The following is a 22,091-nucleotide window of genomic DNA, read 5'->3' as shown; positions in this document are numbered from 1 at the left end:
CCACATCTCTGGTCTCATTTTCTATTTTTGTCCTAATTTTGTAACTAGGATTGTGTTGCCCGCCGCAGTGCACACCCCAAGTCAGTGACCCAGCAGGAACTAGAACCCAGATCTCTGGGCTCCGGCCCATTTCTCTTTCCAACAGCCTATGCTGCCTCCCAGTGGACAGAGCATTTGCAAGGAGCAGAGATTTGAGCACCCGAGATTCTTTTCTAGAAAAGGTTTGCTTATTGACTGTGAGCATTTCTTTGGCCTTTCGTTGCTCTGAATTTGTAAAGTGATATTGTCTTAACTCCCCGAGTGAGACAGAAGCACCCCTTTCACACCCTGGTTTCCTCCCCAAATTAGCTGCGTTATTAATAAGCACTTGAAAGCATCATTTAAAAGTTCGAAGAACAGATTTAAAAAAAATTGTTCAAAGATTTTATTTATTTATTCATGAGGGACACACACACAGAGACAGAGACACAGGCAGAGGGAGAAGCAGGTTCTGTGCGGGGAGCCCGATTCAGGACTCCATCCCAGGACCCTGGGATCATGACCTGAACCAAAGGCCCACGCTCAACCGCTGAGCCACCAGGTCCCCCCCAAGAGCAGATTCTAAACCGACTTTCTACTGGGAGAATAATCACATTGGATGGATTTGACGAGGGTCTGCAGCAGTCCCCAACTTTCTCCGGGGGAATCCTGAAGATTGCTTGAATCTTGTCGATGATTATCCTACTTCATCGCTCACTTTTTCCTTTATTTCTGTGTAGCTTTGTCCAACTTCCCAGGCAACTTTGGTGTTCTGATTTAGTTTGGAAAATAAATGGGAGGCAAAGGTAAATTTTACTTTACTTAAAAAAATGAAACCCAAGTGAATAATCTTTATGCTCTAGTCCTCCGTAATATTTCGATGTGACTTCTGAAGAATAGTAGGGCTGCCAAAATCAGTAGGGTCTTCCCTTCCTTCTTTCCTTCCTTCCTTCCTTCCTTCCTTCCTTCCTTCCTTCCTTCCTTCCTTTCTTTCTTTCTTCTTTCTTTCTTTCTTTCCTTTCTTTCTCTCTCTCTCTCTTTCTTCTTTCTTTCTTTCTTTCTTTCTTTCTTTCTTTCTTTCTTTCTTTCTTTCTTTCTTTCTTTTTTTCTTTCTTCTTTCTTCCTTCTTCTTCTTCTCACTTGCCTGAAAAATTCATTATACTAAAATAAACACATTAGGAACTCCATGGTCTTTTACATCTCTAATATTTATGAAGTTCTGAGGCTCTCAGCCAGCCGATAAGGAAGCAGGTAGTTCCCAGCAATCAGTTAAATAGACGTTGGTTGATTTGGATTGCAAAATATAGGTGCCCTGATTACCCCCATATATGGACATGCATTGTTCTTCAGTCATTCAAAAGCTACCTAATTATGAATATTGAAGTATAATGTTCTGGCTTTTACCATAAGGCACTTACCTTTTAATTGGCCATCAGCTTTGTTTTTAGCTCGGATGTATCTCCACTGGGATTCAAATGAAATGGGGAGATAATCAGCCAGTAAGCAGAGAAAAGGGTAAAATGATCATAGATAATTAAGTGGCAGCAGGGAAAGTTAGGGTTAGGCCAAAGGGAGAGAAACAAAAGAAGGAAACTCCCGCTGCCACTGCACTGCCGGGCGCACCCCTTTTGAAAACACTTTGAATTCCCCTCTTCGGCTTTCAGGTGGGACCTGTGAACACCTTGGAGCTGACGCCCACCGGCTTGATCACAGACGTGTCTCCTCCTTGCCCTAAGCCCAGAGCCAAGTGGAGGGCGGGGTGTTGGATACTCACTGCACAGATTTGGCAGGGAGAAAAAGGAGCGAAGTGAAGGCTAATTGGAAGCTGCCCCAAAGTGCACTCTGTTGGAGCTATTTACAATATCTTTCAAGCAGAGGCTTACTGGATAATTCAGTTAAGGGGCTGTGGGTGGGTGGGTGGGGGGGTTGGGGGGATCGGTGGGGAGGGCTCCAAATGACCTGAAGGACCAGCTGGCTTGGAGAGGCGGTGCATGCCTTCTTCCCAAACCCTTGAAGTATTAACTCCTCCATGATCAGGGTCCTGGGGGCCCAGTCTCAGACCTGCCCCTTGGCAGCAGGAGCAGGAGCAGGAGCAGGAGCAGGAGCAGGGTGCATCTTCTGGGTCGCATGTCTCTGTGTCGTCTGATGAAAGCTGCAGCCCTCTCCCCAGAAAATGAACTTCGGTACACCTGGGCATTGTCTTGTCCCGCATGCAATTTCTGGAAACTAAGCAATCCCTGAAAGGCGAGCTATGGATCTTCTAATTTTGTCAGGTTTAAAAAAAAAAAAAATCCCTCTGCTTTAGATGCCGAGGGAGATCCAGGATGCTTTCTAGGGTACAGACAAATCCTAGTGCAGGTACCCGGGACATCTCAGGGAAAGCTCAGGTGGACTGTGGGTTTTTTTGTTTGTTTTTTAGAATACTTGATCCAGCATTCTGTTGAGCTTGTTTATTCGTGATTCTCTCGTGTATATCTTACGGCACTTTTTAAACATCCCAGTCAGGGATCCCTGGGTGGCGCAGCGGTTTGGCGCCTGCCTTTGGCCCAGGGCGCGATCCTGGAGACCCGGGATCGAATCCCACGTCGGGCTCCCGGTGCACGGAGCCTGCTTCTCCCTCTGCCTGTGTCTCTGCCTCTCTCTCTCTCTCTGTGTGACTATCATAAATAAAAAAATAAAAAAAAAATAAATAAACATCCCAGTCAGCTCTTACTACAGGCCCGGGAGGTAAGCGATGTTATTATCCCCATTGCTCGGTGCTGTCTCCATCGAAAGTGCCAGCCCTCTCGGAGGTTCCCTGGCACCTCAGCTGTGCTTGGTGGACAGAGACCCAGACAGAGCGAGGGGGGAGCACGTCCAGGGAGCACCCCGCGGAAAGGTGGGGGTGGGACAGAGGAAGACGCTTCCCTACATCAGTTTCTGGTGTTAAGAGGACAGGAGAGCTCTTTCTTTTCTTCCTCCGTGGTCAGGTGTCCCCACCGAGTCTGATTTTCCCCATTTGGAATTTGTGATCATTATTATAGAGACACAACGGAAGTTTACTTTTGTTTCGTTGGTAAGGCAGGCCCGTCCAGGCAGATTTTTATAGAAAAGCATAAACTACTTTAGAGAAACCTTTGTATTCAGGTACTTTGAATAAGCTCAGAAAGACCCACGATGCAGATTTATTTTATTTTTTTTCATTAAAGCGGATTTCTCATAAGTCACTCTTTTGAGGCTCTATTTTGCTGGTGCAGTTCTAGCTACTTCCAATTATTGTTATGCAAGCAATAAAATTCCATATTTTAAAAAAATAATCCTTATCACTTTAGGTTTTCTCACCAGCTCATATGCTTGCGTGTCTGCATGTGCATGTCTGCATCTGTGTATGTATGTGTGTGTGAATCTCTTTTCTTCCCACCTTCACCTCCCCAACCCCTGACGTGAAGGAGGAATTTGCCCACAACTATATCCCCGCAGCCTCAATCCAGGCCCTGATGCAGAGAAGATTGTTGAATGTATGATTGGATTGGTAGCTATTGACTTCAGGTTTTGGGAGGAAAGCCAAAGACATTTTTTCTTTTCCATTCATCTTTTTTATTTAAAAAGAAAGAAAGAAAGAAAGAAAAAAGTCCTTCCCTTTCTCCTGTCTTTATGTTTTGCCTTCCTTTTCTCTTCTATTCAGAGGGGGAGAATTAGGTTCTCAGAAGCTATTATGGACATTTGTCTGGCTGCTAAGGATGTGGAAAAGCACTGCAAAGGATTGCCTGGGGAGCTGTTTGGCACTGGGCCTTGGGTGCAAACTGGTTCACTACCCATTCTCCTTCAGAGGCTGTTACAGGTCAGTGGCTGAGCAGTCCTGGGCTGGATTAGGTGCTCATTCCATGAGCCACAAAGGATGTCTGGTTGAAAATAATCGTGAATTTTGGCCATCCCTCCCCGTGCACCGTCCCTCTTTTTGGCCATAATTAAGAAGCATTCTCATCCAAGGTGCCTGTTTGGCCAGTGGAGTTTCTCAACAGCTCCACGGAGAAAGGGATGGATGGATGGACGGACCTCCCCAGAAAGGGTTCTGCGTTTCTGGAATGCAAGATTTACATTCAGAGCTCAGAGAGGATTGATTACCCCTGTGTCTGCCCGTAGAATGCTTGAATAGGCATTTGGATAGATATTTTCTACTATTTTATTTCCATCTTCTTTAAGGATGAGACATTTGGATCAAAGAGAAAGGCCCCATCATTCATATCAAATCTGGTCTATAAAAGCAACTAACTGATTCTTGCTCCACGTGAGTGAGGCAGTGAGTGAGCCCCGGTTGCACAGACCTGCCGAGTAGAGGGATTGTTGATACACTACGAGGGCCGCTCATTCTGGTGTCAGAGAAGCCAGACAGGACAGGAAAAATGTCCATTTAGGTGCCATCTAGGTTGACCCGGCTCCTTGTCTGTTGTGACAGTGGCTTTAATACTTGTAGCTGCAGGGTCGACTCTTCTTCAGGTGTGGCCCCCAACAGACAAGGCGGGGCTGGAAATCTTGAAATGACCACTGCAGAGGAGAAGGCATCCTATAGGAGGTGTGTGTGTGTGTGTAAAACTTTGGCTCGCCGGACACCTCGATTTCTGCTCCCCGAGCTGTCCCTGCTGAAGCTGTTTCAGGGAAGCCGCTGTGACGCACTCTTCTCCGTGCCGCACTGTGTGAGCGCTTCGGATGCTTCCAGTTTATCTGTCTGGAATTTTAGATCCGCAGAAATCAGCCCAGAGAGACTTCTGCGCTGCAAGACTGGGGGGCATTTCAGACTCCCGAGTTCTCGATGAGCTCGTTACGCCGTGGCGAGTCGAGGAGTGAGGTTCACCTGGCTCTTCTGAGACCTGTGACCCTCAGCCTGAGACCAAGGCCCAGCTCACTTGGACCAAGCTCTTCAGTACTCAGGATGAATTCGGCCCTTGATTTGCACCCACTCTTATGTCCTCTCTCCAGATTCCTCCAAGTTCCTACCCACCATATGCTTGCCACTGTCCTACACTGAATACTTAATCCTGTTCTTGTCCACTTGGAGAAACATTTCCATGAAATCTGAAAGCCAGGCGCAACTGGCTATCCGAGATCACCTTGCACGCCCTGCACACTGGTGGTGTGCACTCGCACACACGCTGACATGCGCTCGTCCTGCGTACACACCATTGCCATTTTGTCAATACTGCCCCTCTTCCTTCTCTTTTTTTCTGCACCTAGCATGCCTGTAATCTCTGGAGGTCAGACCTGCCCCATTACACATAAGATGATCATCACTAACGCAGTGGGTGCAGACAGATAGAGACATCTAGCAGTGTGTTAATAAAGGGCCTGGTGAGCAATAGAAAAATGTTGCCCCCAGGTAATTCTAATGGGCCGCCTGCAGTTTTTTCCATAAGCACGACCGGAGAGGAGGTGGGATAGGATTTCAGGGGACAGGGTGCACCCATGTGCAACCATGTGTTAGGTCGGGAGAGAGGAAGAGACTTCCGTACTTTGTTTTCTCCTTGTCTAGGAAATTTTATTTTATTTTTTAAGATTTTATTTATTCATAAAAAAACACAGAGACAGAGGCAGAGACACAGGCAGAGGGAGAAGCAGGCTCCATGCAGGGAGCCCGACGCGGGACTCGATCACGGGATTCCAGGATCATTACCTGGGCCCAAGGCATATGCTCAGCCACTGAGCCACTCAGGTGCCCCCTTGTCTAGGAAATTTCAAAACCTTCTTCTGCTTCAGCACATCAAGAGCCTTGCCAGGTTGCAGTTCCCTCAAAACGGCGCAGGGTGCATTGGGGTTCCCCCTCCCGCCGGGACCGCCACCTAAATGCCAAAGCCATCAGCTTTCTGGCAATTGCTCTTGGGCCTGTCTCTCTCCGTCTTCCTCACGCGTCCCACCTTCCCTCCTGACCTTTGTCTGTCTGGGCCCCTGTCCCTGTCCCTGTGGCATCCGCGCCTGGATGTTCCCACCTCTCCGTGCTTCTTGGTTCCTGCCGAGCCTGCCTTGTGCCTTTCATTACCACGTTAACAAACTCGCGTCGTGCCTAACGAGGACGCCTCATACGTTATGCTAATGATCAAGAGACATGTTAATGATATTTTAGAAGCCTAATTAGTGGAATATATAACTATATGCAATTTGGTAATGGACTGTGACAACAAGTTGTTAAAAGGGGGCTTGACAAATCCAGTTGCATGTGGCCTCAGACAAACAGGAGCTGAGAATGGATGAGGGGAAACCCTGCAGGGAGACGGAGGGAGGAGGTGGGTCCTGGGGGTGCGAACGCCCCGCGTACATTGACGTGGGGGTCCGTCTTTCTGGCGGGTAGCACAGCTTTCCTATATGGTCCTGCCCCTGCCCTAAAACCACACGGCTGGCTGTGTATCCCGAGAATCATTTACTAATGTTTCTTAAGCAATTGCTACCGTTGTCATTGATCATACACATATATCTTTGTTAGAAATGTTGCTTTGATTATGTTATTCTCCACAACATCCTTACCCGCAATTTGTAATAGGAGATGGATACACGGAAGATGGAAGATAGGTTCTTGTGCCAAAGAGAAAATTTTATTGTGTCGTAAACCAACCATCAAGACCATGTAAACTGGGGAATTATCCGTACTGTGTCCATCAACATTTTGATAGAGTCGGTAGGAGTAAAACAAGGGCAGCGTGTGTAAAATCATTCAGCTGTTGGAATGTCATTTTCTCTCAATGAAAGAATTGGTTGGAGGTGTGTATTTCTTCATTTGGGATCTTCCTTCCTCTGCCACAGTGGTACCCAGTTTGTGGGCTGCGGACCCTGGTGGGGAGCCAAACAGTGGTTGAAAAGGTTTGGGGAAATCCCTGCGCACACGAAGCATTGTCGGTAAACAGAATAGTGTCAGGACACACGCACACACACAGACAGATAGGCCTAGTAAAATTCGTTGAGTGTATGAGATGCTATTGTGGTTAATAAAACGCACATTCATTTAAAATAGCAATTTATGGTTCCTATTGGCTTTTTTTTGTCCATGTGCCTCGTCTCACGTCTGTGGAAGCTAAAAATAAATGCTCTCTTGTAGTGGGCCGTAACGATTTTTAAAAAGGATTTAATTTATTGATTTATGAGAGAGAGCGAGCAGGAAGGAGGGACAGAGGAGCAAGCACGATCCAGGCTGAGCTCGGGGCTGTGGGATCAAGCCCCAAGATCATGACTTGAGCCGAAACCAAGAATGGAACACTCTAGTGAGGGAGCCACCCAGGCGCCCTGGGGGTCTTTACAGGTTTTGCTTTTTTTTTTTTTTTTTTTTTTTTTTTTTTAGATTTTATTTATTTATTCATGAGACACACAGAGAGAGGCAGAGACACAGGCAGAGGGAGAAGCAGGCCCCACACAGGGAGCCCGATGTGGGACTCGATCCCGGGTCTCCAGGATCACGCCCTGGGCTGAAGGCAGACGCTCAATCGCTGAGCCACCCAGGTGTCCTTTCCTTACAGTTTATTGATGCTAGAAAAGAGACTGTACAGTCACAGGGGTTGGCAACCTCAGCCTGGCCTGTTGTCATCAAAGCTGCTTGTAAAAATTAGGCAGGTAACTGTCACTCTTGACAACTGTCATATATTCCAGGAAATATGTCTGTGAAAATGTCCTTACAGTGTTGTCTGTTGCTACTGTGACCGTTATTAAAGATTTAGGAGTATCTTTCCAGGGGGTAGGAGATCCCTGTGAGTTGGAAGGACATGTACCACGGCCCACCCACCACGTAGGGTCTTGGGCACTGCAGGGTACAGGTGGCACTGGCTTATGGGGACTGAAGTTCTGGAAACTTGCTCTCTTTTATTTTTTGTTCAGGATGAAAATGCCCAGGAGAGGTAGACTCGCAGTATCACACATAACTGCCAGGCAAAGCTTTCAGAAACATGTATTCGGTGTGCACACGTCTAAAGTTTGATGGGCACACGTCTAAAGTTTGATGGGCACACGTCTAAAGTTTGTAGCCTCTTGATGGTTCAAGACACAGACAAAGAAAGTTAGTGTTCTGTGCATTGGCTCCATTCTCCTGAAATGGGTTTTATCAGGTTATTGGCGAGGGGGTGTATTTGTAGCGTTTCCTTGGCTGTTCTTCCCAAGGCAGTATGGCCCTATTACTGTTGAGGAACGTGGAAGGGTGTAGACTTTGTGTTTGGATTTTATAACGTCTTGAGCTCTACTTCTGTGTCGGGCAGAGCTCTAAGTGCTTTTCCTTTACTAACTGGTTCAGGCCTCATCAGGCCATCCCCTCCGGCTTGGTACTGGGACTTGGGCTTGGCAACAGAATGGCCTCCCACATGGTGCTTGAGTTCCTTCTCAAGATTGTGTTCCTTTACCCTTTTCTGTGTTAACCTTAAAGGATTGATTCTAAAAGTTTTTAAAAAATGTTATATTTGAGAGATAGAGAGAGAGAGAGAGAGGCAGAGACGCAGGCAGAGGGAGAAGCAGGCTCCTTGCAGGGAGCCCGATGTGGGACTCGATCCCAGGACTCCGGAATCACGTCCTGAGCCAAAGGCAGATGCTCAACCACTGAGCCACCCAGGTGTCCCATAAAGGATTGATTTTAAAAAGACATAAGGAAAACTATAGATCACTCCATTTATTAAATTGTACCCTCGTGACATCGAAGACATTTGATTTCAGTTTAGGCATCGCCTCTGGTTGTGCATGTGATACTTTTGCTCGCGTGGGAACTTGTCTCGTAAAGGGTCGCGCTCACCTTTGTAGAAATGTGCCACGAAGAGCCCACCTGGAAGCCCTTTTCGAATGCAGCAAGGCAAAATTGCGGTGCTGGTGGTGCTCTGGGCGACGTGGGCTCTTTTCCCTGGGGATCTTCTCTCCCTCCATTCTCCACGTGCATGGTGCATGGAGGCTTGGGGGGCTGAGGTTCCCGGTTTTACCCTTAAACCTGGATTCCGTTGATTGTGTAACTGCTCAGCTTCAGTACCTGCTTATTTCAGGTGAGCCTCATACCACGTTTCCTCCTTCTCTGGTTACCTTACTTTTTTTTTTTTTTTTTTGGTTAGAGCACTGATGGAAGATTGTGTATGAACCCAGGATGCTGTTACTATGCCTGATACTTGTTTCCAGTTAAAATGAGTTTTTGAGGGGTGGGGGGAGGAGGGATGGAAAGGGAAAAAGTTTATAAGTGAGCCAGTGGAAAAGGCACATTCATTATCAGTGTCTTTCTCGCCGAGTCGTTTGAAGCTGGGAAAATTAGCAGCTGCTTTGAAGCTCAGAAGATCTTTCATCTTTGTGTGTGTGTGTGTGTGTGTGAGTGTGCGCGTTAATATTAAGTTGAGATTCCTTTTCTTGCCACTTATTTGGTTTTTCTACTAATAATGAAATTATAATGAGATCCCTGATGGGATTTTTTTTTATTTAAAAAAAAAAAAAAGGAAAAACACCTCACATGAATTATCCCCTTCACCCCCCCTTCACCCTCCTTCTGCCTTTCTGTAAAATCTATTCTGCATAATAGGTCTTTGTCTCTGGGTTTGAGACACAATTGAAGGAGGCCAGGAGTTGAAAATGCCCCTATTGTTCTTTTTGGGAAACAAGACACAAAGTTCTGGGAGGCAGGAGATGCTTCCTTTGCCTCCACCTCCCAGCTCGGTTTCTCCCCGGACCTCATCATCCCCTGTCCTCATCCCCATCCTCATCCCCAGGCTCAGCACCTGCACCTGCAGCCCTCCTACCCTCCCCCCAATGTTGGGCCAGGAGGAGGTGAAGGCAAGTGTTCGTTCTTACGAGCTAGTTTATTTGAGGGGCATGTGCTCCCTTCTCCCCTTCTAATTCCCAACACTCATGACGTGGTCTGGTGTAGAGGGACTGAACATCTGTCTCGACTGGCAGAAAATAGAGTGATTTGAAACCTTGTGAAAACCTTGCTCGGGATGGTCACATTTCTAGTAGCAGGTGCCACGTCCACCCCACCCCACCTCCCGCCTGTTTCTTGTCGCATTGTCCTTTATCAGGAGGGCTTTTTTACAAATGCCATTGATTAAAGAGGGCTCGTTGCCCCGGCTGAGCGGCCTGAGCATTCCTCAGCCAGGCCTGGCTTTTTCTACTACACGTGAGCGAGTAGATGGAGCCCTTGGTAGCGTGAATCGATCCGTAGTCTGCTTGAGACAGACACACGAGACTTGCACTTTGCTAATCTCAGAATTTCCTTCTGTAGGAAAGGGAATGTCGTGGCCTAGCCCAGTGAACCACCGAAGCCTTGGCAACTCTCCATCTCAGAAAATTCTCCCCGAATGCCACCTAAATTTTCTTTGTCAGTGTTTTGTCTTAGGCCAGAGATCCCCCAACTGCTGTTTGCTGCTCTTAATACTCCAGAGAACTGGGGGTAGAAATGGATGAGAGATGCTTGCCTCATCTCCACGTGGGGCTTGATCCAAGGCTGTTCCCTGCGTTTTTCCACGTTGAGCATTTTCCGATCAGCGCTGATGACCAGTTTCGGGGCCCCACTCCCACTCATGTCTGTAGGTTCCTCCTCCCTTTCTTCTTCTTACCATTAAACAGGTATAATAAAGCTGACGAATCTTTACAGTTGGTGATTTTATATCATAGATCAAAGATCAAAGCAGAGGAATACACAGCAACCGTAAAATTAACTGCTTTTTCAATTTTACAATGCTTTCAGTGATAGAGAATCTTATAAATTTAATATTAATTAAACACTTAGCTTTTAACCTCCTCCTGCATCTACTTTTGGCTGGTGGCTGGAAAAAATTAATTGGGCATCTTAAATCTTGTGTTACTAACGCTCTGACAGGAGGGGTTTCAAAAGCACTTATAACTTCAGCAAAATGCTCTTGGAGCGTTTGTCCTTCTACTCACCTAATTGAAAGTGCCTTTTTTCCCCCTTAAGGAAAAATGAACCATTTGCTAATTTTTTTTTTTCCTCCAAAGGAAGTATAACTTCCAGTTCCTTTTCCTAGCTGGAGCTTTAACGCAGTCCCTTGGCACGCTTCACACTTCATAAGATGGTCGCCGTTGGATTTCCATTATTATGAGCGTCCTATTGATTTTGGCACGTGCCGGTGCAGATGTGCGGCTGGCAGGTGCTTGACCTGCTCACTGTGTCACCTGCAGCTCCTGTGTGTGTGGTTCAGCAAGAGTTGCCTCCTGCTTCAGGGAGCGTGGGAGGGGACCAGGCTCACCTTGGCAGTGGGACACCCCCGTGGCAGAACCAGAGGGGTGGCACTGGGGAATGGACCCTCCGCATCTGGAGCAGGAGGGTCAGAATAGCAGAGAAAGGAGACAATGATCCACGTGAGGGAAGAAGAACAAGGCCCAAGAGACAGGAGGCCAGTGTGAGAGGCGAGATGCTTGGGGGGAAGCAGGGGCAGGTCACGTTTTCTGAGCTACAGAAGGGGGACCCAGTTGTGGCCTTTAGTGGCAATGGGCGCTCCTTCATCATTAATAGGCAGGCATCCCTGTCTGTGCTTCAGGAGTGGCTCAGGAGAAATCCTGATCCCACTGCTTTCTTGCCAGAGAGCTTCGAGCACTTTCATCCACGTGCTCTTGCTACTTTTCCCCATGCATGAAGTTCTTGGAGGGCGGCAGGGTCGGGCCAGTGGCCTTGGCCCTCGCCGGTTTCCTGCCCCGACCGTACCTTTGAAAGTGGCACCTGCGAGTTGCAGGACTATAGAGCCTGGGCCCCCAGAGAAGGCACCTTTCCGGCCTGCTCTGGAGTCAGGTGATGGCGAGAGGTAATAAGCACAGGGACTGATTTGGGGGCCAGTATGGAGTGGAGTCCCCGGGGTCATGTGCACCTCACCCTGAGAAAACCCGTAAGAAATGAAATCTGGGGGCGAAACTTGTAAAAAGTCGTTACTTACGAAAACATTTTGGAGAAGTCTAAGACGGCTTACTGCAAGTTTGCCTTCGTGGTACGCGGCCTTCGAGCGGACCCTCTTCCGGTGAGACCGTCCCTAAGTTCCGAACTGGTTGCCCCGGAGCATGATTTTGGGGTCTGTAAAGCCTTACAGACGTGCGGCACCATGGTCCCGTCTCTCAGCGGCCCTCGCCCTTCATCACATCCCCGGTCACCTTGGCCGTCCCCGCGATGGCAGTAGGGAGCGTTTAATCCAACTGTGAAATAATAAATTAGCTGCGGAGTCGCCCCCGGAGCCTGGAGCCGGGAATCCCAGCTTGCCGCACCTGGCTGGTCCGCGCTCCCTGGGAAACCACCACTGTTCTCGCCGCAGCTGAGCTTTCTGAACCTTTTAAGAACTGAATTGATGGGACGTGGAGTTTGAGAGCCGATAAATTAAGGATATTGGTAAATCTTAACGACTCTATTAGAGGATGGCATTTGCAGATCTGTAGCAACCCCTGCTTGTGTGCGTGTGAGCCCGGCCGTGGCGGTCCTTTATATACGTATCCCTCCGTTTCTCCATCTATCCAGATATATATGATATGTGGGGTGCTGTAAAATTTTTAGTGCCTTAGTTTGGGTTGACCGCCTTATTACTCACGAGTGAGCTATACAGGTCTTCCTTAACAAGTGGCAATAAAGGCTTTACAACACCCCTTACACCGTCACATATTTTGTTTAGGCCACATATTGTCTTTTTTCTTTTTAAGTCTCTCTTTGCTCGTGCCCCTCTCAAGTACCTTTGTTGCCATGGCAACAGTTCCACCGCTGCTTAGAGTGGAGCGCAATGGCATCTTCACGCGACGTTCTTGAGGCCGGTGCTCGGCCGGGCTGACCTCGGACCCTAGGTGCGGGGCCGGGGCTGGGCCCTCACCCTGCTCATCCGTGGCACTTTGCTCTCTTTGATGCCATCAGCTCCCTGTATTAGACCGGGGTGGCTGCCCCGACACTGATGATCCCTGCCCCCCACCCCCTGCACCTGTCCTCGAAGGAATGTGAAGAGGCTGACCCACTCGCCATCTAAAAATTGAAAGAAAGAAAAGAAAAGAAAAAGGGAAAGGAAAAATGGAAAAGCATTTAAGCATTTTCGAGGGAAATACGCAGTCGACATCAGTGGTGGGCCACCACGGCAAGTACTGCTGGCCAGAGAGGAGGCTGAGGAAAGCCCTTTGCACAGTGAGACGCTTTCTGGAATTCCCTCCTAGGCCGGTATCTCTAGATTACCATCTGCAGGTTTTAGGTTTTCTCTCTGTATCCATCAGGTTTTTCTCTTTCGCCAGACTTTCCTTTTTCTTGCCTCTATGTGGACGATTAACGGGGGTCACTGAGATGTGTGCAATTATTTAAAATTTAAATTCAACTTGCCAACATGTACTGTAACACCCAGTGCTCATCCCATCGTGTGCCCCCTCAGTGCCCGTCACCCAGTCACCCATCCCCCTTGCCCCCTCCCCTTCCACAACCCTTTGGGTGTTTCCCAGAGTTAGGAGTCTCTCTTGGTTTGTCCTCCTCTCTGGTTTTTCCCCACTCAGTTCCCCTCCTTTCTTCCCTTATGGTTCCTTGCACTATTTCTTATATTCCAGGTATGAGTGAGACCATATGATAACTGTCTTTCTCTGATTGACTTATGCGGAGTGAAGTAAGTCGATCAGAGAATTGTGTGCAATTACTTTGAGGGAAACTGAGGCACAAACTGGCATGTGGCTTCATCGAGGACTGTGTGACCTCGATGCAGATGGAATGGGAGCCCCCATGTCCAAGCCCCCGGTTAGTTGGCTGTCAGCTTTGCCACGATTAGTTGATTCTTTACAACAGAAATTATTCAGGGGGTTTTATTATCAGGCCAACTTCCCATTAAGCCACTTGAGCATTTCTCTGGAACGTGGGTGTAGCTGTAGTGAGATCGTTTGGCAAAAACTGATACGTGCGGTGAGGCTATACCCCCCAGACGTCTCAGTTCTTTCTCCAGCAAGAAGATTGGCTTGCCAACACCTTGATGAAAGGTAGGAGTTCCTGTGATCTTTTATCTCAACCACATTTGGGATGCTTGTGTGTATGCTACGTATATTTATGGATCTTATATGGGCAATATTTTGACTGTTTCTTTTTTGAAACATGGTGTGAAGGAGCGTGCCAAAAAATCACAGATGATATCTGAGAAGTGCTATCAGTAAAAGCACTTTTTTTAGGAAGGTGAAGGAAACAACCCTAAAACAATGTGAAATTTTTCCTGACGTCCCGTTACAAAGTCATTAAGAAAGCTAGTGCTTGTGGTCGGTGGGAGGATGCTCACAAATAGCATGTAGCCGACCTTAGTGATTTGGAGTAGGGAAAAGAATTCCAATCTGAGACTTTTTTTGGCGTGGGCATAGAAGGAAAGGTGGTATCATCCATTTTTGGATGACGTGGAAAAAAAAAGACCGAATAGATTTTTCTTTTGTGGGCTGATCTTAAGTCCGAGTGAAGTATTTTACGTGTCCAGGCAACGTGACATTTTAGGAGACGGGTCATGCTCTGTTTTAGATCTTCCCGTGGGCTTTCCGACTTTCCGACTTGTAGGTGTGATGCGGTGCTCACGTGTCTTTCACGTATAGGCTTCCTGTCACAGCAGTTCGCCTTAACCATCCATCTACCAACCGGGAAACACTGTTACACACCCTTTGATGTCCTTTCTCTGTTTTCCCAAATACTAGGGAGAAAGAGACCGCTCACGTTCACTGGGCTCCTGCCAAGCAGGTACAATGAGATCTTCTATGCAAAATCCATTGAACGACCTTGAAAACATTACTATTCCCACTTGACAGATGAGGAAACTGAGCCCCGGAGCGAATAAATAAACCGCCCAGGGTCCTGTAACAACTCTGTGATTAAAACTTAGGTTCCTCAGATGTCACGACCCACATTCTTTCCTCTGAATCACTTCGCTCTCACCAGGTACTTGGCAGTTACTGACTCTCTTGTGCAATCTTTGGGCCTTTCTTCTTCTTCTTCTTCTTCTTCTTCTTCTTCTTCTTCTTCTTCTTCTTCTTCTTCTTCTTCCTCCTCCTCCTCCTCCTCCTCCTCCTCCTTCTTCTTCTTCTTCTTCTTCCTTCTTCTTCCTCTTTTAAAATAATGGGCTTAATTATTTCCTCCACGACTCATAATAAAACAAGAATGACAAGTGTTTGGCATCATCACGCAAAGGCTTGAGAGTCAGCAGATCTTGCCTCGCTGTGAAGGTACCTTTGTTGCCTCCAGCAGGTGTCTAGGTAGTATGATGTCACAGACAGAGTGGGTTGTGAAATCGCAGGTCTAGGCACCTGGCAGCGATTGGGGGTGGCAGGCGGAGGGCCGAGGGAGCAGTAGATGAACCTTAGTAACACCCAGGGTTGCTTATTCTTTTTCCTTGCAGGTTAATGTACACAAATGTCATCTCATTTATGGTTACTATTCTGTGTGTGTGTGTGTGTGTGTGTGTGCAAGGCACCCTTTAAAAGCCTCCATCTGGCTTAGGTGCTAGATAGATGAAAGTTCTCGTTAAAATAAAACACGCAGTTTCACGAACCCACCGGGAGAGACCGTGCTTTGGTGACAGACGTTCAAGGCGCTTTCTGAACCAACTTCAGTGTCTCTGGATGCAAACGATGCAGAGAAGCCAGAAAACGTAGCTCTCAGGTTCAGGTGATGACGTCAGGGGACAGGGGCTGGAGGAGGAGGGACAAAAAATAAAAATTAGGTAAAGGAAGAAAGGAACAGCTATCACTTTATGTTGACCCTTTTACGGAGATAAGGTGCGAAACATAAATAATCCACGTAGAGGGTGACAAGTCCACTTAGTTAATTCATTATTTATTTTACTTATTGGAGAAGCTGCCCAGCCTCTGGGCATATTTACAAGTGTGATAGAAAAAATAAAGACAGTCCCTGCCATTCCTGTTTACAATCCACAATAGATAATATATAAGCGAGACGTATTGTTTTCGGAGACAGACACTTGCATCAGATATACTTTAAACAAACAAGGGGGAAAGCAATTAATATGCATGTGAAACGGCGAAGATAAATCAGCTTTTGTGGCAACAGGAAGGAGAATCAGACAAATCAAGGTACAGGGGAGACAGAGCCGATCTGCATGGGACTGTTCTCCCCCCCCCACCCCCTGTATGGGATCGGGGTGTTGTGGCCAAGTCAGCCCCCACCCCGCGAGCCGCGCTGTGACTCGCTTGTTCCGCAAGCCGAGCCTGGGCAGCGCCCAGCAGCACCCCTCACCTTCATGGGCCGTCAGCCGGAGAGAGGCAAATTAGAGCCGTGGCAGGGCCACAAATCACAGGCTGTTGTTAGATGCCGTCTGACCCTTGGCGTCATTTTATCCGAGTCCTCTTGGATTTAATGTGATTCCTTTCACGCCACCCCTCTCTGGACAAATACTAATATTGTTATGTTATCATCATGATTGCTCGGGGCTGACCTGATGCCCTCCTGCCCCGAAACCGTGGGACCTTGCCCCGGCTGTGCCTTAACAGCCCTCCTCCCGGCACCTCATTGCCACTGGCCGTCCTGGAGCCTTGGGGTTGCAGAGAAGGGAAGTATCACTTAGAGGCCCCACTGCCCTCAGCCCCTGCGTCTTCAAACCCTGTGCTTGTTTTTTGTTTTCCTCTGTTGTTTTCTTTCTTTTTTTTTTTTTTTTAAAGATTTTATTTATTTATTCATGAGAGACACAGAGAGAGGAAGAGACACAGGCAGAGGGAGAAGCAGCTCCCTGCAGGGAGCCCGATGTGGGGACTCGATCCCAGGTCCCCGGGATCACGACCTGAGCTCAACCACTGAGCCACTCAGGTGTCCCTCCTCTGTTTTCTATCAGCCACCCCGACACACAAAAACTAGGCCTTTCTAATGATCAGTGGACTAGGAAGGGTAGGTCGGTGGGCACGGTGGACTCACACGGTGCGTGAGGTCTAGAGAAGATAGAGCCATGATCTCGTTGACGTTCTCCACGAGCTTAGGCGCGGTTGAAGGACAGACAAGGAGGCACAAAAGGATGTGATGAGGGTGAGTCTGGGAATGGCCTCAAAACTGGGAAATGGATTTTACGGTGCCCGACCTGCCCCTGTGGGGTGAAGAACTGGAAGAGACCTTAGAAATCCCCAACCGCTTGTTTCACGAGAAGGAAACCCCGAGTGGATGTAACTCGCTCGAGTTCACACAGCTTAGTGGACCCACAACCAGTTCTCCTGATGCCACGTCCACTTCGCTACACTCTGTTAACGATGTCTGCAACCGAACAGTGTTGACCGACTTTTTTGGGTGGGGCTTTTGCTTTTCAGGGCCATCTTCTCTCTCTCTCTCCTTAGACTGTTTGTCATCCCATCACTGTCTATTCCTGGAGTTTCCATTGTCGGGTCCACTTTGCAGGGATTCAGGGGATCTCGCTGTGGGTTGTTTGCTCGGGTCTGGTTAGTGCTTCAGTGGAGCATGTCATGCAGTAGTTAGGAGCATGGACTCTGGGCTCTGGCTGCCAGGGTTCGAATCACAGCTCCGCCTTCTATGTTAGGTGGCTCAGACGTATCATTTAGGTTCTCTGTGCAGCTTATCCTGATCTATGCCCTGGAGAGAATCACAACCGTCTACTCCATAGGTATCTCCCTCCCAGCTAGTGTATGGAAAGCGACGGCCCGTGTCTGGCCCATGTTAAGCCTCACAGCAGGTTTTTGTTGCTGTTACTTCCTTCATCCTCCAGCAGTGGCCTTGAGACGCCTAGAAGGTTATATGATTTAACCTCCCGTTCAGCTGAGGCGGGAACCCCCTGGAACCAGTCTTTGGTAATGGTGACCCCGCTCCCTGGAACGCTGCCACCTTGCAGGCCAGCTCTCCACTCCTTGCAACGCTCATCCTCAGGGACAGCTCTGTCTCTGACACTTGTACGGAATAGTCTCTTCCTCCTGCTATGGAGGTTCCTGGGGTGCTCGCGGAGTGTTCCTCCCCTTGGCTTCTGAGAGCCGGTGCTTGCAGGGCGCTGGGAGATGCGGCCAGAGCTCCTTCGGGGGTGTCGTGGTGACGTGTCTCCTGAGGGCTGAGGTCACACACCCTCTGGGGCTCACCTTGGACTCCCAGATCCCCAGGCCGAAGCACTGGTCCACGTGAGAGCTGTGGAAGACAAAATTTACCGCCTCCCTCTTCCTTTCTCCTTAAGCATAATACTGTTTCCTGAAGGTTTTGCAAAGGGAGCGTTTCTGAACTTACTGTGGAACCTGTCTGGACCAGAGGCTCAGGGCGGTGCTTGGGGTCTGCGCTTCCCTTCTTCCACGGGCGCTAGTTGGATTCTGTTTCTGGAATGGGGATTGTCCAAATCCCTGGTGGTGTCCACTGGACGGCTGTAAGCTCAGAAGGGCAGCGTCAGCTTCCTGCTCATGGCCACCAGCCCAAGGTGCAAACTTCCTTGTGATATAGTGAGGTCCGGGCTCCCCTGGACGTGGCTTGGGGTCTTTGATTCAGGGGGTTGTACTTTCAGGCAGGAGGGGTAGCTCTTCGTTGCTTCCTAGCCTGTCAGGACTTGGCAAGGCCCAGACGTTTGGGGCTGGGGGTCGTTGACGCCAGTGTGGTGGGAGTGAGCCGCGGTGCCAGTGCCATGTTGGACGGAGGCCCTCACTGTCTTGGGGGCTGGCGGCGGGGGGCCGGGGTTACCTCCTGGGCTGCTCCTCCGCCTCTGAGCCTTCTTTCTGTCTCCTTAGGGGAGAGAGAGAGCCGCAGGGAGGAGAAGGTTGAAGTGTGAGCGTGGGGAGGGGGTACAGGGAGCGTGGAGGTGGGGGTGGGGAGGAGGAACAACTGTAAAAAATGTTAATTTATTAATCACTGAATATATAGCAGTTCATCTGAAATGCTGTTGCTATGCCAACACCCTGGGAGTTTATTTTCTTAATCCGAGAGAGGAGCTCTCAGTCCCCTGCTCCCCTGCTGTGTCATTTGAATTCGCGGCTGCCACCGCTGCCACCATGGTATCTGTTTTAGATTGTGGGAGGGGGGAGGGCGAGGGGTGGGGGAGAGGGGGGCCGGGCTGAGCCACCAAAGCAGTCATATGCAAAGCAGTAAGAGGCCTTTCTCCGTAAGACTTAGTAAAAATGACACAAATTAATATACTCTACTTAAACCAGACCAAGATTAATGGTTCTCTTTCAGTGCAGCTTAGCCCAACTGTCACTCGACAGGCGTTTGTCGGACAAAATCAACACTAATCAACATTTATTCGTCTCTTGCCCTTGGGTCTGAGGAGCGTGAGCGGGCTGCGCCATTCCGCCGCGCGCCTCGCCACGCTTTTCACCCTCCATCCAGCTTTGCCATATATCACCCTTCTCCTGGTGCCTCTCCTCGGACGGATCCACACACTCAGCCATCAGGGTACATTAGAGGCATGATAGATTTTCTGTTTTAATTTACATCTATTATATTACAACATAACAGATTTTGATTCAGGAGAGACCAGCGTCTCCTATAGCCAGACTCCTTGGGAAGATTTCTGCATTAACTTATTAAGGTTCGTTAGGATGCAGCTTCGGATAGACTCCCTTGCTCGTTCTCTCCGTCCCCCTCCTCTCTCTCTCTCCTTTTCTTCTCTCCCTCTCTCTCCCTGGCACACTCAGTGAAGAGGTCCTGGCGCACTTTGCTTGCGCGCACACAGCCCCTCTCTACACTGGGCTGTCTGTGCTGGGTCACATGAGGCTGCCCGGGGTCCTCCCCCAGTCTCTGATTGGACTGGGATCAGCCAACAGTGGGACCTGAGAGCTCTCCCTACCTCCCACCCCCCATCCCACCCCTGGCCCAGGTCAGTGGGCCTGGACAAATCTGGTGGCCTAGCTGGTGGGAGTCCCCTCTGAGGCTTTCTTCCTAGCCCCTCGCATCTTTTCTCCCCCACCTTGTGATTTCAGTTACAGTTGCATTCTACGTTTACAGGTCTCCAGGGTCAGGGGCCCAAGAGTGGGGGGACACAAAGTTGGTTGGGCTGACCCAGGAGAAGGAGATGGACAGCAGGGGCGGAGCAGTGGGTCTGAATGGGACTGGGCTCATCTGCTACATGACCATCTTGAAAGCCTATTATTCCAGCTGGGAACAAGGTAGATGCGTGCAGCTTGCGTCTAGCGTGCGGGGTATGAGTATTTATGGTAGCCCCGGAGAGTGCCTTTCCACCTCATTTATGGAATTGGCGTTTTATGTTTATTTGTTTTCTCCCCTTCCTGTTACCAGAGATGTCGTGTTAAGTACGTCTCTTCTTTGGTGACGAAGTGCCTCTCCTTGAATTTTGGTGGGACGGCCACGTTAAGCTTTGGATATCTAATCCACCTGTTCACTGGCTGCAGAGATGAGCCTGAGAAGGGGACAGGAATCCTCCCCTCCGCTCAGATCCCGTTGACCCTGTATTACTTTTCACGGGGACACCGTGCTTTTGTCAAATGCCCGGGGAGGCTGTGTCTTTCTTCTCAAATTGGCTGGAACCCTAGATCCCTGGCCACTTACGAGGCCCGAGTTTTGTTATTTTTTTCTACCGCGATGTCCGCCCTAAACCGCAGCGAGGTTCCTTTGGTGGCCAGAATGCCGAAAAGCCACGGGCTGAGTTGGGGATGTGTGGTTTGTGTGTGTTTGCGGGTGGCTGCTGAAGTGTAGGATGTGCTAGGAGGATAGCTTAGTACTTCCATTTTGGTTTCTTATTACGCAGCAATAAAGTAAATGACGCTTAGTATAACTTTGCACTTAGAGACTGTAGCTCAATTTAAGAAACAAAACCCCACCAACAGGAGTGCTCAGTATCTTGAGCTTGGGAAACTGACCTCGTTAATTTTAATGAAGGGAAAAATTCTCCAGCTGGGGCTGGGAAGAAAATGAAATACCAATGAGGTTATCACTTCGGATGATCTCACTGAATTCAGAGTAGAATCAGAATGATGCTCGAGAATTTTATAAAAATCCCGCGGAGAGATTTAGAAGAGAATTCATAATGCCCTGGATGGCATTGAGGGAGCACTTGCCCTGGTGGGCAGAGCAGAACTCTGTATGGTCTCTCCTAAAGTGGCTGTTAGAGAAGTTAATATATTAAAAAGTTGGACCGAAAGAAAACAAATAAAAAAATGAACTAACACAATCCTTATGTGGCTCAAGCCTGAAAACAGCAGAGCAGGTCTTATGGTGGCCAAGACAGTTGACTAGAAGAGCCAAGGGCTTCTGAGTTCAAGTGCCTGCTGGGATGCTGACTTCCAGTGGGATCTGGGGCATCTGTGTATCACCCAAAGGCAGGAGGTGGGCTGAGGGAGTCCTGTTAGACAGTAGGCAGCTATTCGAATTGAACAGTAAGTTGATGACTTTGGCCCTGCTGTTGAGCCAGTGGGTAGTGATCAATGAGGTTAGGGTGACGGTAGCACGATTTTGCCCTCAGTTCGGAGAAGCTTGCCAAGTTGGGCTGGCATTTGGTCGGGGACCATGGAAAGAAACATCACGATTTAAGGTATCTGGCCCTCTTGCCTAAGCCTAGTCCGCTACACAGCTGATCCGGGGAAAAAAGAGCATCCCAACAATGAATCCTTCAGAGGTATGGGGCCGAGAGCACAGGCTTTCTTCTCCAAAAGCTGGAGCTTGCTGACTCAGGCTCTCTCCCCATCTTCCTGGCATATCGCTGCACTCGGTAGATTTCTACGGCCATCAGGTGAAATTCAAGTGTCACCAAAGGGGCACTTTCTGAGTAAATGGGGCCATCTTGCTCTGGGGGCCATCTGGGTCCGGGTGGAATGTTGAGGGGGATCCGTTCATACTTAGAGGCTCCTTTGAAATGCAGCCCCTTTCTCTCCAAGCTGTGAGACCCTGGTGCTGCTGCTGTGGCTGTGCGTGGATATGATGGGAGATGCTGGTTGCCAAGCAGCAGGGAATGGACATAATCGTGCTGCCTAGCAACCGCGGCAGCGTGGTCACTTGCGCAGCTTTCTGCGCCTCTTCCTGTTTGGTCTGCCGGACGACACAGACGGCTTCTGTGGGTCACCCTCTGCCCTAGGCACAACAAGGTGGCGGAAAACACAGCGAACCGGGGCGGATATGGTTTAAAATGACTCCTTTCTGTGCTGTCTGGTGCCGAGCACATGATTTCTCTTCACGGCCTTCCTCAGTTTCCCCTTTGAAGTTCTTGTGCACAGCTGCACCCGTAGGTTGATGGCTGAGACAGAAGAGG

General features: G+C 48.9%; 1 protein-coding gene and 1 long non-coding RNA gene across 7 annotated transcripts in view; one reads left to right on the top strand and one right to left on the bottom strand.

Moving 5' to 3' along the window:
* Positions 1–22,091, top strand: part of PBX1 (PBX homeobox 1) — a 325,781-nt gene that overhangs the window by 52,984 nt on the left and 250,706 nt on the right. The gene's annotated exons all lie outside the window — the stretch shown is intronic.
* Positions 9,876–21,779, bottom strand: LOC125754580 (uncharacterized). The gene is made up of 3 exons (XR_007409210.1): positions 21,682–21,779; positions 15,460–15,594; positions 9,876–12,126 (listed from the first exon to the last, which is right to left on the bottom strand). It is a non-coding gene; the product is annotated as an uncharacterized LOC125754580 (long non-coding RNA).

Source organism: Canis lupus, chromosome 38, assembly GCF_003254725.2.
Source record: "Canis lupus dingo isolate Sandy chromosome 38, ASM325472v2, whole genome shotgun sequence".
Taxonomy (NCBI): Eukaryota; Metazoa; Chordata; class Mammalia; order Carnivora; family Canidae; genus Canis; species Canis lupus.
This window is presented reverse-complemented; position numbering and strand designations above follow the sequence as displayed.